Below are 13,175 nucleotides of genomic sequence, written 5' to 3'. Positions count from 1 at the left end.
TGGTTGTCAGAGTCGGTGTCGGAGTTGGCATTAGAGGTAGTTGTCATAGTCTGGATTTCTACGTCGGAATTGTCATCAGAGATGGTTGTTGGAGGGCGAAGGTGGTTGTTGGAGTTTGAAGTTGATCGCTGGAGTTATTATCGGAAGTGGTTGTCGGAGCACGAAGTTAGTTCTTAGAGTGTGACAGTGGTCAATGGTGGAGCCACTGAAAACATGAGAAGAATGGGGAGTTGGGTGAGTTGGTGAAATATACCAACTTAACTCCACCAACTTTCAAACAATGAGTTAGTATATTATACCAATTCAATTCAACTCCACCAACTTTCAAACAATGAGTATCTCTATCACTGACACTGATAGATATGTCTATCACTGTCGGATGTATCTATCAGTATAGAAAGTGATATTTTGTTATATTTAAAAATATTTTCAATAATTTTATCAAAATAATTACACTTAAAACAAAACTCAAATTATAATAATCAAATTCAAACTTTTAAATTTCTGTGTTTCGAAAAAAAAGAGAGTATATAATTAATATCATTCAATGTTGGATACCAGTGCATGACATGCGGCGCTAAGCTAATATTTTAAAATTGGCTCATTGTTTCTTGTGACTTTCATCACTAGAAATTTCAATTTTTCACCGCTAAAAACTAAAAAGTTATAAAATTTCAAAATTCGAATGTTTTTTTTTTCTTTCCTTTTATCCATATGGCTCACGAGTAATTAGAAATTCGTTTTAAAACCAAAGTATAACTGATAAAAATATATATTAATGATTAAGAGATCTGTAGTTCAAATCTTTTTTTCTTTTTCAGAAGAGAAATTTGTTGAATATTTTTTTATAATTGTATTAGTCTAATACAACTTTATAATTTTTTCATCAAATAATTCATGAATTCGACATTGACATTAGATATGAACTGACTTTTATATTATATCATATAAAATTGATGAACTATTCAAAACATAGCAACAAAATCCAATCTAACGGGAATATGATATTATAACAACTATATTAGCTTGTTTAAAAAATGTAAAATGTTTATATACTAATTTATATATTTCTTGTTGAAAAAAATGGTTTTATTTTTTTAATCGATTTAAATTTTTTTTAATAATTATCCATCGACCTTGACATTTTCAAATAGTTGAGGTCTTGAAATTTTCATCAATATCAATATTGTTTAGTATGATATATATGCTAACATCAATTTCTACATTAAACAATGGGTTGTTTTAAATATAGGAAAATGAGCCAACTTATTTTTAAATATAACAATATATTATTTATAGATATTGATAGACAATATTGATGATTGATATGTCTATCGATATTTATCATTGTCTATTAGTAATATTTTACTATATTTAAAAAGATTTTCAATAATTTTGTCAACTAAAACATTTCCCTAAAAAAAGGTTAAGGATTTTAAAAAACCAGGAACATTAGCTTTCAAAAAAAAAAAGTAAAGACATCATTAAAAATGAAAAATTAAACGATAAATTGTAGAAAAGTAGCTTTACAAAAAAAATTTATATTTAAATTTTTCGAGACTATCCTATTCGTGATGGTAGATAAATCATTATTCCTTTTTATAATTTTTTTCCTTTTTTTGAAAAAGTTAAGAACCCAACGTTGCAAGCGATGGCTCTTGACAGCCTGGAAAAGTATCATTATTTTATTGTAAAAAAAGTATATATTCCTATATTTAAAGGAGTATATTATATTTTATTATTCATAAAAAGAACTATATTAGCAATACTTGCTTTATATATTCCGGGCTCTTTAGGATACTGAGTTGAGATATGATGTTTAAAGTTTATATGTCTGTAAAATTTATATTTATGTGAAGTTCATATGTCTATATTTAGAGTGTAGAATTATTTGGTATGAGTTTATATATCTGCATTTGAGGTGTAGAGTTGAGTTCATATGTGTAGAGTATCTAGTGTAGTTTTTTTTTAACTTTAAATAATATACTTTTATCATAACTATTTTCGTTTTGTAACTTTTTTATTCAATAATTCTGTCTATTTTTTTATTGAATAAAATATGGATTGTAATTTTTTTCCTTTTAATTTTAAAAGTTTTTCATTCTATCTTTCTTTTTTATCAATGAATAACAATTAACCCACTATATTTTTTGTAAGAATATAGTAAATAAAATGGAAAACCACAACTTTTTATTCCTAATTTTTCTCCATGAACTTCATCATCATCTTTTTTCTTATTCTTCCTCTTCTTGCTCTGTATTTTTAATCTATTATTAATTTTTTTTAATTGAATCTCCCCTATCATCTTAGCAATCAATGGAATGCCACCAAATGTTTTCAATAATTTCACTTTCAATTTCTCCAAATTTAGAGAAACATTCAAGAACAAATTTCAAATTTTCACTATTTCTTACCTTATAATGTTCTAAGGAAAAAATCCATATTTTATGGTTCTCTTTGTTATGTATTACATACCTTTCAACGGCATACAAACTATTCCAAATATTACTAACACTAATTTGATATGTGAATTCAACTAAATAAAAATATATTTTACAAATTTCTACATTTAAGTATTACACTTAATGTAGATAAGATAATATTTTTTTATATAATCAATAACCCCACAACACACTTTAACAGTCATCAGTCTTATAGTAGTCGAAAGTATTGTCGAAGTTGATTATCGAAGATAATTTTGCAGGAGTTTATAGTAAAAGGTGGTTGTTAAAACCCGAAGTTGGTCACATGAAGGTGGTATTGGAGTCGGCTGCCGAAATTTGTCGCCAGAGGTGGTTTTCAAAGCCTAAAGTTGGTCGCACGAAGATGGTTGTCAAAACTGATCATAGAAGATTATTTTTGGAGTTTGTAGTAGAAAATGGTTGTTGGAGCTCGAAATTGATCGCATGAAGGTGGTATTGGAGTTAATTGTTGGAGTTGTTAACTCAAATGTGATTTTCGTCGGAGGTGATTGTCAGAAGTGGTTTTTGGAACCTAAATCGGTCATTGAAGTTGGTCGTGTGAACGTAGTCGTCAAAGTTGGGTTACCGGAGTTGTCAATGGATGTGGCTGTCAGAGGTTGGAATTAGTCATCAGAGTTTGTCATTGAAGGTGGTTGTCAGAGTTGCTCAATCGAAGATGGTCATCGAAGGTAATTTTTGTCGAAGTTTGTAGTTGGAGGCTGTTGTTGAAGCCTACGAAGGTAGCTATCGAAGTTGGTCATCGAAGTTTGTTGTCAGAGGTGATTGTCGAAACCCAAAATTGGTCGTGTGAAGGTGGTCGTCAGAATTGGATCACCAGAATTATCATCAGAGGTAGTTACCAGAGCCCAGAAGTGGTCATCGGAGTTAGTCATCAAAGTTGTCATCGGAGGTAGTTGTTAGAGCATGGAGTTGGTTCCCAGAGGGTAGCAGCGATAATTACCGACAGTGGCAACAAGGTGGAGCCATTGAAAACATCGGAAAAATGGAGAGTTGTGGTGAATTGGTAAAATATATTAACCCAACTCCACCAATATTTAAAATTGGTGGCCAAATATTTAGTTGGTATATTATACCAATCCAACTCATGTTGATGAGCCAACCCCCCTCCCCCTCCATTTTTTTTAAGTAGTTGTACAATAACCGAGAAAACATCGTAAACAAGCCATGATCCTATTGGGGTGTACACCCTAAAGCCTCATAGTTATATGTTAGTTGAATCAATGCTAATTAGTTTTATGAAACTTATCTGATAATCCTTTAAACTAAGATTCAAGGTTATCTGTTGTAACTTAAACATGTAGGTTGTTACATAAATGTAGATCATGTTTAAGTGATAACCGAAATGGTCTAGAGTAATATAGATAAGGTTGGGTGCCTTATCCTAGTAACACTACTGATACGATCCACGTTGTAGTTGTTACAATTATTGTAAAATACTACAAATGATTTGATCCCGATCATTATTATGGAGACATGTGAACAGGGGTATCTTATACAAAAAAGTTTGTATGAAGATCGAAATGTTGAGTCTTTCTTCATAACACCGTTATTAAAAGAGACTCACTTTTCACCAAGATAACCATAGGTGACTTGACCTTAATCCTGAGTGAGTTGTGAACTCCTGTCTATGAAGACAGTTCTTTGATTTGTATAGATGAGAGTGGTCAGATTTTTCCACTCAATAAACCTATCATTTTGAGGATTTATCTGATTGGGGAGCTGGGAACATAGCTGCACAAGAAGGAATTCACTCTTCCATGTAGTTAGGGTGAAAAGATAAATTGCTCCCTTAAGGGTTGATTCTAGGGTTTGAACAATGAGGCGTCTCACCCTCTCCTGACCCGATAGAGGTTCGGTCATAGTTGGACTATGACTGATTGTTCATTAAAAGAATCAGTGATACTTAAGAAGTTAGATGTAACTACAGGGGTAAAACGGTAATCTGACCCAACTGTACTTACAGACATTTTGTGAAGGGTCAATACACTGTTGATTGATTATATCTAATGGACAAATAAATATATCTATAGTGCAAAGAGTTCAACTGCCAGTTTTAAGTAAAGTGACCAACAGTTAGTGGATGTTGATTAATTTGATTAAAATATTTTAATCAATTAATCTCGTATAATTGGAGCTTCAGTCTATAGGTCCATAAGGTCCCCTCGTTAGCTCAATGAGAACTGATGGGAATCAAATTAATTTTAATTTAATTTGAATTGTTCAAATTAATTAAAGGGAATTCATTGTATAAGATACGATTAAATAATGTATATTGACACATTATATATAATGTATATCGATACATTATGTAATATAATGTATGTTGGTATATTATATAATTTTACGAGAGAAATAAATATTTGAATATGCTTCAAATATTAATTATATGAATATGATTCATATAAAATCTATATGTTAAAATTTAATGTGAATGTAATTCAAATTAAATTTTTATAGTTTATGAGAGAAATAAATATTTGAATATGATTCAAATATTAATGATATGAATATGATTTATATAGGAACTCTATGTTAAAATTAATATGAACATGTTTTATATTAAATTTATAAAGTTTGGTGAGAGGTGTTGTTATTTGAATGTGATTCAAATATTAAGTTATATGAGCGTGATTTGTATATGAACTATAGGTTATATGTTATATTTGATATAACATATATTTTAATGTTTATATATATTAAAATAGTTAATATATATTTATATATTATCGATTTTATTGAAATTCAAATTTTTAAATTTTGAATTTGAGATTAATAAGGGTGGAGTTGCAACTCCCTCAAATTTCTCTTAATGGCATGTTACGTGAATGGAGAAGGAAGAGAAAGTGGTTCTATCAAAGAAACTCGATATGTAGATTTCACCTAACTTCTATCACCAATATCACTCATATAGTGGTTATCAGTGATAGCTTCTTTCACTGATAACATCACCGATAAGATGTTATCAATGATCTTATTGATATCATACTATCAATGATCTCATTGATATCATGCTATCAATGGTAGCTTCTATCACCGATAGCGCGTTATTATTTGTAGCTTCTATCATCAATAACGTGTTATCAATGTTAGCTTCTATCATTGATAACATGCTATTAGTGGTAACTTCTATCAATGCTAGCTACTGACCACCTCATTATTCCTTTACTTGTCCTTTCCTAACATTCGTACGGTTTTTTTTTCTGATACCTCCTAAGGGCACTTTCATAAAAATAGCGGAAAGCCAAACAAAACCCTTCTTCTTTGTTTGATTTTGTAAACAACAATACACAAATACACCAATATTTCAATTTGTGCCCTTCGTTTTGGGTCATCTATGCCATTTTTTCAAGTCTATTTCCGATAGACATCATACTCTTAAAATTGTATAAAAAGAAAATAAACTATTGGTTTGTCTGATATCATTTGCATTTCTTTGAGAAATAAACGAGTTTAATGACTATTCTCTTTCCTTATTTCAAACTTTTAAGAAATATTTCTAGAAATGGTGCAAATTTGTGGACTAAAAAAAAATAGCTTCTTTCAAATCCATTTTCATTTACTATTTATATTTAATGTTTTGTTATAATAATCAAACTTGATAATTGGCTTATTGGTGTTAAGTCACTTATAAATTGGTTACGGAACTTAGTCTCATAATTCTTATGAAAAAAAAAGAAAGCAAAAATCGATAAAAAAAAAAAAAAAAAATAAGGACACAACAACAGAGAAAAGGAAGTACATTAAAAAAAAGAGTCCAAAAACTGGAAGCAAAATCGGAGAAATATAAATAAAATTTAAAATAAAAAAGAAAGAAAGTGAAGAAGCAAAACTTGAGAAAGGAAATTAAAAAAAAAATAAGCAAAGATCGAAGAAAAGAAAATAAAAAAATAAAAAAGAAAGGAAAAAAGAAGGTAGGCAACAAGGCCAAGATAAGAAAAGGCGTAATTTTAAAATTTTTTTAAAAAATTTAATCAAAAGTTGACGAGTCAATACATTTCATATTTGGTAAATATTTTAAAAAGAGAGATTTCTCCTTTATTTTATTATCTAATTATAACATCCTTAAAAATTAGAAAAGGTTAAAAAAAAGAAAAAAAAGAAAGAAGAAAGAAAGAAAAGAAAAGAATGTGAGTGTAGAATTGGTTTGGGTCTTACGTGACAAATTACTTAATAAACTTTTTTCTCCCCTTTTTTAGCCCCTTCAAAAATTTGAAAAAATTAATTTTAAATGACAAAACTTGTTGAAATAGTTACAATTAATAGTAAAATATCATAGTCTATCTGTATAGAACCGCAAATAGACAACAACAGATGCTATCATGTCTACATGTTGCCAATAATAACACATATAGTAGTTTATCGTGGTCTCATAGAATAGACTGTGACATTTTGTTATTATTTATAAATATTTTTATTCATTTTCTATATTTGAAAACAATTCTAAAAAATTTGAATATCCAAATGCAATAAATAAATAAATAAACAATAAAAAATAGTTATGAACTTTGCTCTTTGTTCTTTGTTGAATAAATATTTTTATTATTCGAAAAGTTATAACATCACAATTGCATAAATATTTCAAAATTATACGTAAAGTAGAATGTGTTAGAATTTTAAATGGAAATTGACGGTTGAAAAATGGGCATAGACGTGGCATAAGATGATGCAGTGGTCTCATTGCTAAACCGTGTAAGTCTCAATTGACGTAACACTTTAGTTTAGGTGTAGTTTTAAAATGTAAAATAAAATTTTAAAAAAATGTTAAAATACATTTTGGTTCGCATTATTTTCAAAGTTTTTAAATTTTAATATTGTAATTTCAAAATAAATCTTAAATTCAGTTTTTTTTATTTTTAAAAAAAAACCTTAAATTTAATCCTTAAAAGTCAAATCTTTATCGAAATTAACTAAGTAAAATAAAATATGTGATAGGTTTATAGCATTTATGATGAAAATATTGATAGATAACAAAAAAATTAAAAAATTAACAATAAATACGCACCATAAATAAAGTTTAAGATTTTCTGAAAAAACATGAACTCGACTTAGACATTTAAAAGCATATAAACCAAGGTCACGTTTAGACCAGGTGAAAGATAATCCATCAATGGTGGAGCATATAACCAAGGTCTGGGTGGCCCCCTCCCCCTCGCTCACTTTTAGAGTAGTGCATTCTAAATAGAGAATGAAGAGTGTTCAATTTAATTATGGTTGAAAATTATGTGGGATTCACTATCTTTACCATTACCGTTATAGATATTATTACTATAACAGTATAAAAATTATGAATTTGCTATATTTTTCTATTACTTTTATCTTTACTGTTACCACTAGGTGGGGCAAACGATAATGACAATGCTGATAGTAAAGTATGTCAAATCCATAATTCTAGGTATAATCAAAAGTAATTTAATTATCTCTACAATTTAAGTCTATTACAATTCATCCATTAAATAAATTTTATTACGGATTGGTAAACGTGACCTAAAATAAAATTTAAAGTATAAAAATGTAAATGATATTTTATCATTTAAAAAAAGGGAAACAAAAAAAAAGTTTCAACGTGAAGGATAAAGAAAGGATAGAAGTAGAGTAGGTCAGCCGTCGGATATGGACAACGGTCAAAATAGGGTTCTACAGCAGAAGCGTGGAAAGACGTGATGTCTTTGCCAGAAATCTGTCATTTTCTTATTGCTTTCCACTGCATTTTTTTTATAAAAAAAACAATAACTAATTAAATTTAAATTATTATTATTTTAAATTAAAAAAAATTATCTTCTCTCTAAATTTTATTTTAAAAGATATATTTTTTAATTTCAAATATCATATAATAATTTAAAAAGTTTTAAAAATGTTTCAAATTTTTTTAAATCTATTCTTGAAAATTCATGAACAAAAATGTTATATTTTAATAATTTAGATACCAAACATACATATTTTAAAAATTTTGAAAATTAAAAAGATACATTTTAAAAATTTGGACTGAAAATGTAATTTCGTCGATTATTTAAGTACAACGTTCTACTGCAGAGTTTACAACGGTCCATTCTCATCCAACCAAATTATTAAATTTAATAATCTCCCACGACAGTAACATTAACAATATTTTTATTATTTTGTCGTCTTCCACACCTAACATGTTATATTATAGTATGATTTATGTCTCAATTTATGGTGTTTTAGTTTTTTTTTTTTTTTTTTTTTTTTTTTAAAAATTTCTTTAATACAATACAACTTCTTTAATCCATTTCGGTCCAACAGACATCACATGAAAAATGAAAAAGAATGTTGTGCCATTCATTTTCTTTTTCTCATAAATTTAGTCCATATGTATATGATTTATAATTAAATGTTAGTTTATATAATTTAATAAAATCTTCCGAAATATCATATCATATAGATTATGTATTAAGATTTAATTAAATTTACCATCAAACCATAAAGATTAAGGATTAAGTTGTAATTTTTAGTCAACATCTGTATAGATCAATTTACATAATACTTGTATTATCAACTTCAAAATTAGAACTCAATTCATTGACCTAATGTGATCTAGATTTGGATCTTTCCGCTTTGAAAAACATGTGGTCTTTTTGAGATTACCATGGGTTTAGGACTAAGATAACCCTAACAAAAAATAGTATAATAATAATTAACTATCAGAATCTAATTAAAAGTACTTTATTCTATCATGCTACGGTTGCCAAGTGAAAAAAAATGAACAATATCGATATTTTCGTAATAAAATTCCAAATTTTAATAAAAACGGGTATAAATTAAATTTAGTTGCAATAAAATATTCTGTATTTTTTTTAAATGGGTCGACAATCAAATCTCTAATTTTAAAATTGATAGTACGATTTTATATCAGGTAAGTCATACTCATTATGGTGTGAAAATTTGATTTTTGATCACCAATAAACAATAAATACGTGATTTATTATTTGAGGATTATGAAAATAAAGTAAATACTAAAAAATACATGTCAAAACGAACATAACTCAATTGACATGTATTATATGTTAGTAATCAAGAAGTGTATGGTTTGAACTTTTTATACTAAAACACATGATTGTATGTGTGTCTATATATATAATTGCAGATGTTAGCTACCAATACGAATATAGTTTAATGGATAAGATATTTATTACAATGTTAATGTCGATTGTTAGATCATTCATCTTGTAGTTGTTGAAGTCGAAAGAAAATATAGATGCAATCCTCAAAGTTTAAATTTTGAGTTTGATATTTCTGGTATATTTAATAATTTTTAAAATTAATGAATCATTTCATAGAACATTTAATTTTCAATATTTTGTTTGCTAAATATATTGTGATTAATTATATTCGAGATTTAAAATTCACATATCTATTGTACACAAGATTAGAAGTTTTATAGATTTATTAATTTTTTTAAGTTAAAAAACCTATTTAACATAAAATTGGAAATTAGAGACCTTTGTGATAAAAAAAAATAAAAGATGACTTGTAGATGTTTGGTGTCCCATCACATTTTATCTAATTATTCATTTTGACAACTAATATGATTTCGTGTAGTTAAAAAGAAATGAGGATATCGGTTAAAAAAACAAAAAAAGTTAATGCCATTAACATATATATGATTAAAAGTAATGATGTTATTTACCTAACCCATCACATTTGTTTTATTTAATTTGTGCAACAAATTGACTTTATCAAAGTTTCCTTGTATAGTATTTTTTTTTTTAAAAATTTTTTTTGTAAATGTATTCATTTGTTTTTCGCCATTTGTGCAATTGTGGTCTTTTCACTCGAATTTCTGGTCAAATTCAAAAAATTCTAACTAGTTTTTGAGGGGAAAATTAAAAAGATATTATACTTTTAAAAACTATTTAGGAAAATATTGTTGTTTTCAAACTATTTGTAAAAATATTGTTGTTTTAAATAGGTCGAATTTTGAACCCTCAACCTTTTTTTTTAAAGGAAAATATTGTTGTTTTCAAACGGATTCTGTCATCTCAGCAAGTCTGACTAAATAACGAGCTAATGAATCTCCTTCTTTTTGCCGCTAACGAGCTAATCAAAATTCTAAGAGCAGAGATTATAGAAGACAGCGAGAGTCTTGAGAAGCAGAATTTATAAGAGAGCTGAGAATAAAACGTTACAAATTTTCTTTTTTCTTTTTTTTTATATTACAACATCCACCTTCTTACTTTTCTATCATTTCTTTTTTTTTTTTTAATTTTCCATTTAATAAAAAAATTAAAAATAATTATTTTATAAACTCTAAAAAGATAAAATTAAAAAAATAGAGATAACCTAAAAATAAAAAATTTAGATTAAATATCTCATTTTATTAAATAAATTATAAAAATCAATTGTGTCCACAAGGGGACGTTATCGATTTCGAGTTGGTTCGTGTCATCGACTTCGAACTGAGTTGCTCGGTCTTCTTGATGTGCTCTTGGTACCTCTGCAGGCACTTCATAATAAATATTCATTTGCTCTCCAACGATCCCGACCCATGTCATGGCACGTTATGAAGAACGAAGGACCGCCTTGAGTCATAATGTCCTGAACCAAATGCTGCATCATCAATCATCTTGAATAACATAGATCGTTTGAACTCTAGCGTCTGCGTCATAAGGGGAAACTCTTCCCATATGGTGCAATCCTCATCCAAACTCATCCTCTTCCCCGATAGGCTCTCATACTAGGAGTTGTGAGGAACAAATAATCGTTCATATAATGATTCCTCATATAGCTCTTGTTGTCACTACATTATTAGCAAGAACTGTTCGTCTTTTGGCACCTCACGGGTGCTACTGTTGTTCGATCTCTGTGAATTTAAAAACATTGACAATATTTAAAATAAATTTAAATAAAAAAATTAGATAATATTCATTCATTTACCAGATGACGCACAACTGCTCTCGGCGACGAGTGACCGTAGGCCTTTGATATTATGCTATACCGATGAATATATTCTGGAGACATCTGGTCGTATGTTCAAGAGACAAACCCCCATTGCAATAAACCTTGACGATTAGTGCCTCGCATACCAAATGTGCAACTTTTTTCGTACCAACCAATCTCCATGTCCTTAGGTCAATATCATGCAGTACAGGTTCAATATTACACGGCGATGAGTATCCTGCTGAAAACCGAATTGCTTTCATCCCAATATGAAAACATAATGAAGGACTGTCGGTCCGCATATGTTTGACCATTCGTACAAAAATTAGCAACAGTCTATGCACACTACTCATCAAATTTTGCGTACGACTCAAAATAACTGATAAAAATATTATAATTAGAGAATATTAAAGACAATACAATAAAAATGTGAATAAAATAATCAATTAGGTTTAGTGTAATGTATCTATTCAGGGTGAAGCAGATCAAAACATGTATCTATCATGGTTGACTACATATTGGCTGTCCTAGACACATAATTTTGTCTTCTCCACCTAAATTTTTAAATTGATGATTTAGAATTTAATTAACGTAGATCATGATATAAAATTAAATTGAAGTAAAAAACACTACATCGTAGGACCGTAGCTTGTCCAACTAACTCTGGCATCATCTTATCATGATGTAGCTGTGGAGCCATTGTTGGGAAATCGCACCAAGCCATAGTTGCAAAAAGTATGAGAGGCCCAACTATCTCTCGAACCTCAGGTCTGTTGCTTTGCATAGTTGTCTATACAACCATATTGCAACGCATGCTCCACCCACGAATACCGCGCCCGCATCCATGGAGGTTAACTAACATGATCGAGAAATCAAGTGACAAAAATGACTTGATTTATCTGAAAACAGACTTCCACCCATCATTTTGTAGTATATATGCTCGCAATAATCTTATGTCGTTCCTATCTGCATCATCTGAGCTCATGAAATTGTGTTCTAACCAATTAAACTTAACCTCGATTCTTTAATCTGTCGGCAGGGTGGGTTGTGCACCGAGGTACAGTTGACAAAATTCTAACTAGTCATCGTACATCACTCGATGACTGCTCACGTTCAACAGGTAACCCCAACAACACTTTTATATCTTGTGAGTGGATGTGCACTCTCCAACAAACATATGGAATGTATGCGTCTCGGGCCTCCATACTCTCGACCAAAGGCTTGTGATCAGATGCACGTCCAACTGAATAAATCCTGCTCTCGACGTCGCAAATATTCTCCCAGTAGTACGATCTCGCCATACAACATTGATCGATGGACTGGTCGTACAAACATCGGTATCACACATCCTGGGTTTATCTTGACGCTCAAATGCATCCCTTATTTTGTTCTTTTTTATCGAAAATAGTTCACCATTTGAAGAATGTTATCTGAGCAAGAGCATTTATAGGCAACATTCAGTCCTTTGAGACTCTATTAATGCACTATGATACGATTTGTCGTCCTCCACTTGTATCTGAATCCTTCATCATGTGCAAATTTCATTGCTCTCAACTATAGTTATAAAAAAACTTAGACAACACCGATTTATTCCTTTGATATCTTTCAATTTCTTGTTGAACTTTTGAATTTGAAACTGACACCCACACGATAAACATATACACTGACACCCGAAAAAGTTCATGTTATCACAACGAGATGGATTGGACAGAACCAGCTACTCGACAACGATGTGTTTTGTAACCAGTTAGGACATAATCGAAGAAAGTTCCTTCGTTACTAAGACGGGCTCCAGAT

This window comes from Benincasa hispida, chromosome 9 (genome assembly GCF_009727055.1).
Source record: "Benincasa hispida cultivar B227 chromosome 9, ASM972705v1, whole genome shotgun sequence".
Taxonomy (NCBI): domain Eukaryota; kingdom Viridiplantae; phylum Streptophyta; class Magnoliopsida; order Cucurbitales; family Cucurbitaceae; genus Benincasa; species Benincasa hispida.
This window is presented reverse-complemented; position numbering follows the sequence as displayed.